This window comes from Chenopodium album, chromosome 5 (assembly GCF_948465745.1).
Source record: "Chenopodium album chromosome 5, dcCheAlbu1.1, whole genome shotgun sequence".
Classification (NCBI taxonomy): Eukaryota; Viridiplantae; Streptophyta; class Magnoliopsida; order Caryophyllales; family Amaranthaceae; genus Chenopodium; species Chenopodium album.
The window spans coordinates 53,396,714-53,402,706 of record NC_137838.1 but is presented as its reverse complement, the minus strand read 5'-3'; positions in this window follow the sequence as shown (position 1 = coordinate 53,402,706).

The following is a 5,993-nucleotide window of genomic DNA, read 5'->3' as shown; positions in this document are numbered from 1 at the left end:
TAAAAAAACTTGGGTAGTTTGAGTTATTTTTTAGGTAGTGATGTCTCCAGAAATAAAAATGGTTTGTTTCTATCATAAAAGAAATATGCTCAGGAAATTATTGCAAAAGCAGGCATGGCCAACTGCAAATCTGCTACTACTCCGGTGGATTCGAAAGGGAACTTAAGTTCCACTTTGGGTGCTGCTTATGATGATCCCACCTCTTACCGTCGTCTATGTGGTGCATTGCAGTATTTGACTTTTACTCGACCAGATATATCCTATGCGGTGCAACAGGTTAGTGTATTTATGCATGCGCCTTGTGTAGAGCACATGAATGCATTGAAACACATTAGTCATCTTCATGGTACGTCAGATTTTGGTTTGCATCTCTACAAGTCATATGTTTCTTCTCTCCTCTCATACACGGATGCAGATTGGGGCGGGTGTCTAGACACTCAACGCTCTACTTTAGGGTATTGTGTTTTCCTTGGTGATAATTTAATATCTTGGTCCTCTAAACGTTAACCCACTTTGTCCAAGTCAAGTGCTGAGGCGGAGTACAGAGGGGTTGCAAATGTTGATTCTAATTCATGTTAAGGTTCGTAATCTATTGCTTAAGCTTTTTTTATCCTATTTTTAAAGCAACATGGGTTTATTGCGACAATGTTAGTGCTATTTACCTCTTGGATAATCCAGTTCAACATCAGCGCACTAAACATATTGAGATGGACGTACACTTTGTTCGTGAAAAGGTGCAGAATGGCGAGGTTCGTGTCCAATATGTGCCATCTCGATAACAAATCGCTGACATCTTCACGAAGGGTCTGCCTGAGGTTTTATTTGATAATTTTCGGGACAGTCTCAACGTTCGCAGTCCTCTTGTTTCGACTGTGGGGGTGTGCTAGATTATATAAATAATCTAGTATATAATTAGTTTGTAAATTACTAATGTAGCCTTAACCCTAACCCTAGTGTATTCATGTATTATATATTGATGTTTAATCAATGAGAAAGGCACGATAAATATTCTCACATTCTCTGATGGGGACTTGAACGTTTTTTCTTCATGTGTGTTTGAGCAATACGAGAATTGAAAACAAGAAGATTTTTTTTTTGTGGGTTTTTCTTGAAGTTATTCAGTGAGGTGAGAGAGAATATAATAGTATGAAAGTTTATACATATATACACTAGGGCAGCCAACGCGCGCGATGACCGCGGAGTGGCTTGTCCTTTCTTGATGTTTATATTAGGCTGTGTTTAAACTCTCTACAACATTGGGTTTTTAGAGAAAATAATTTGATAAATTAATGGAATATGTATATTGGATTGTGTTTAAACTTTTTGTTTTTCCAGCACAACTTTTGCACTTGTTTACAACTTTTCCTCAAAAAACATTTATGCAATTATTCAACTGCAACATTGTAAAAACATCTACAAACTTAATTAGGAATAGATTAAATACAATTAAAAAATCATAGAGCACATATTATATACAAACAAAAGTAATTTCCCTGGTACCTCCGAACACCCCCAACCCCACGGGGGAGAAGTTTACAAAAAATCTAAGAGATGACCCAAGAATTTCGCTATTTCGATTTTTCTAGTCCTTGGGAACTAGCTACGACCTTGTGAGAAACTTGTTTCGAACCTGTGCTCGAGAAGGTCCCCCAGTTCCTCGGAAGCACAGAAGCTCCCGCCGGGGAAGAAGGTCCCCATGAGGCAGAGTGAAGCAGAAATGCCCTCGCCCGGGAGGCTGCGGTCAGGACAACAATCCATCTTTCTCGCTTCTCCTAATCAATCGCGAGGGTTTCTTCGGGCATGAGAACGCAAGTGCTGAAATCCTACAAAATGTCCGAACGTCCGAGGACGAAAGAAAAAATGTTCCGCGGGGAACTCGTTTCATGTCGGCCTATTCGTGCCGCTTAGACGTCGGCCATGAAATCCATCACTATACTGAGCAGATCACGGGCATTCACATCTCGGTCAAACAGAGTTATAACGGACGCCATGCTGCTATAATTTGTTACCCCCGTCGCGTCGCTCGTTTTAGATGGCATATGGCTCATTTTTTTTTGGGGGTCATAGGACGGGCTTCGAGCGGGCAGCTTCATTTGACCACGGGGGGGACCCCCGGATGGTCTAGCAGCACACATTGCATATGCATATAATAATGGAAAAGTTTTTCGGAGCATTTACTATTTGCAAGTACATACTCTCACCCAACCTAGTAATTACTCTAAATAAATTATATAGGATTAACTATATGATACTAAAAAAGAGAAACAGTTACGCCCAACTCGCATAAATATTAACATTCAGGCAATCAGAGAAAATATAATATCAACTTGCATTTGCAACTTTCTTAAAAAACGTGGATTTGATTATGCGGTAGAAAAAGTTTTATGTAGCCCCAATTATAGCCATTAAACCCTTGATAATTCCCTTGACTTCCTTCTTGCTTTTTTCCCCTTTTCAAAATAATTAGTTTGGTTTCCTTTCTTCTTAGTACATCTCCTTCGGCAAAATCATCAGATTCATTTCATTGGTCTCAATGTCATTTATACACAATTACGTGTGTAGACACCTAAAAATGTCTCCCCAAAACCAAACCCGATGATGAACAACCTTTTACCGCCATTATTGGTCGGGTTGAGTATTTAATCTTGGAGTGCTTAAATCCATATTCAATCCTAATATATTTCTTAAACCAACCCAATTCCTAGCCCATTTCCCCAAACCATAACTTATTTTCCTCTTTTCTTACCTTTAAACCCAAAATAATTCATTTCGTGTCCTCTTATAAAAGCGTTTAGACCAGTTTATTTTGGTCCATAATCTGGGTTCAATGATTTAATAATTGGATGGGGCTTGAAAAGAACTTTCCAATTTTATAAAATAAGCCAAAATCCGAGTTATAACGAATAAGTTATGGCCAAAATACTAATCTGAGTCCAAACCTAACCTAAGTCCACCTTACCTACGACCCAATTATCATGTGGTGGGTACAAAGGCTTTAATTGAAAGGAATGGTGTCCTTCGAACAAGTTTACTATTCCGTTAGTGGATTCAGAATTATTAGCAAGCTAATATATTCTATAAGGTCAAGTGATCGGAATGCCTGGGTGGAGACCGCTTTCGATAATATTAATGCATAATTAATATTACAGCTTAATCTTGGCTGAACCATTCGGGTCACACACAAGCAACTAACAAACTGAAGCGACTAATTAATTACGAATTAATGAATAAGTCAACCGAGTAATTAATATTTAGACGTTGGGAATTCGAGCTTAGAGCGTCAAAATCGAACGTCGGAAGTCGAGTCGAAAAATAGTAAAAGACGAGACATGAAAATAATAATAAATCAACAAAGAGCAAAATACCCCTAGCATCGGATTTCCCCGAGCAAACCGAGTGCTAGGGGCATATGACCTAGCATGGTGGCTAGAATGCGCACCAAGCCGAGCCTAGGCTGGCTGGTGCGTGCTAGTGCACCAATGCTAGCATCGCAAGGCTAGCCACACCAACCGCAGCAGCTAGCAGCAGCATGGCTGGGCCAATGCGTGCTGCCTAGCAATGTTGTGCCAAGGCGCAAGGCTAGCAGCAGCTCTCAGCAGCAGCCCGCATCCTTGGTGTGTGGCTCGCTGGCTGAGAGCGCAAGCAGCCCGCACAAGCATGCTGGTTTTGCTGGCTGGCAGCGCTAGCAGCCCGCACGCTTGTGCTGGGCCTGCTGGGCGAGGCAGCCACGGACAAGGCATCCCACCTTGGGTGCCTTTATGCCCAAGGGTGGGTGCCACGTGGCGCGAATTGAGAGATGCTTGAAGGGGTGTGTTGGCCGATTTTTTGAGAGGGAGTGGGGAGCAAGTTTGGTCCCCCCCCCCTCCTCCAAATGGTCCTCACCTAACCTCTCACATGAACTTGCCACTTGTTGATTTATTACTAGTTTGATTATTAATTTTACTTTAGCTTTAAAATAAAATGGAAAAATCAAATTCTCCAACATTGATGGGAGAGCTTTTCACTCTCTTATTTTCCTTATAAATACCCAAGTTGGGGTATTGGGAAAATCACTTCAGTGAGAGTTGAAAAAGGCATCACCATTGTGAAAACCTTTGAACACATTAATCACTCGAGTTTTTGGTCAGGCGTTGCTAACTCCAAGGCATTGGACCATTTTCGGTGGTCGAGTTTTGGGTGGACTATCGTTAGAGGCCGTCGTATTTTCGAGGCTTGCTTTCGAAGTAAGAGCCCGTTCTGTTTGTGCGAAGCACGCTCCAAAGGTAATTATCTTGTCTTAATCTTGTGATTAATTTATTTATGCTTTATGGTTTTATTAATTCGAGTGGTTCTTGGGGCCAGGGTTGTTTCCGCGGTAAGTTGGACTTACCAAACCCCAACAGTGGTATCAGAGCCTCGCTCATTTATTTTTAAAATCATAACTTTTCAAGGTGTTTTATGGCTTAATTTTTCTGGTCTTGAAGTGATAATTAGATTAGTAGCTCGTTTTATTTATTTTAACCTCGTATCATCAGCCTTGAACCCTGATTTCGATTCAAAAATAGTGAATTTAGGGTGGAAAATGCGTTCTGGAAATGGTTTTATCCTTCCAAGGAACGAGTTTTAGCCAAATAGCGACCAAAAATGCACTTTTCGAGGGATTTTTCGTTTTGACGAAAAATTTTAAGTCTTTCTAACCTTGAAAATTAATTGCATATTTATGGTGGTTATATAATTGGTTCAATACATATTTTTTTTATGTAATTTTAAACCTCTTTAGGCATGATTACTTGGTGGTAATTTGTTCTTGAAAGTTTGATTTTATTTTTCACATAATTGCAAACTAATTGCATTAAGTGTGAAATTGTTGTTCTTTGAGGCTTCCAAGTATTAAAGATTCAATCTTTAATTATGTTAAAAGATTGAAACTTTAAGTTACTAAATTCCATGAATTTTTGTTAAACTTTGTTGATTTAATCATTTTTTAGTTGATAGGAATCATAAAGTTTGAAACTTTGTGATAGAAAATTGTTTATCTTCACATTGGAAGATATAATTTTTTCAAGGATTCACAAGTATTAAAGTTGGAATCTCTATTGAACTTATGTTCAATTTTCCAACTCCCTCTTATTTTGTCAAAAACTCAAGATTAATTTAAAATTAATTAAATTAATGGTGAGTAATTGCCCTCTTATTTTTGTTGCACCAAGTTAAACCAATTTAATTAAAGAATGGTTCTTGGGAATTATTTTGGTTACATGCACTTCGAAAATTTTATTTTAAGTTAGACTTGTTTAAATTTTTTCATTTTGCTCAATAAATTAGTTCTAAAATTAATTTAGAATTAATTAAAATATCACGGAATATTTGGGATCAAAATCCCGAGGCTATAGCACACAAATCAAGGCATAAGCACCCTTGGCTAGCCGGGCTGCATAGCATCCCGCATGTGGCTGCCAAGGGGCTGCCATGTGTGTGCGTGCAGCCAAGTCGTGGCTGGTGCGCACGGCCGCAAGCAGCAGCACAACAACAGCATCACAGCGGCAGCACGCTGCCTTGTGCGTGCGTGTGTGCGTGCTGTGTTGCGTGGTGCGTGGGGCTGCTGTGGCGCGGGTGTGATGGCACGAGCATAGTGTACTGGGACTTAGTGCATGCATCGTGTAATAGGAAATATGCGTAGACGTTGATTGCGAAGCAATGTAGTGCAATGAGTTCGTACAACATGGCCATCAAGGGCCACGTTATTGATGTGTGAAAGTTCGCTGATGTGTGCGGTGTAACGCTTAGCGACATCGGGCCCACTCTTACGTTCACTGAGCATCAAACGGTTGTGCGGAATGTGAGCACTCCATGTCTTAGTGCTAGGCACTAAGACATTTTGGACTACGCAATTTTTTGCTTAAATTGTCGTTTTAATTATTTTATTAATTTAATTTGTTTTTAATTATTTTAATAAATTTTAGAGGCTAAGCCTCGGTTTTGAGCGGCATTGGCAAAAATTTTTTTTACAAACT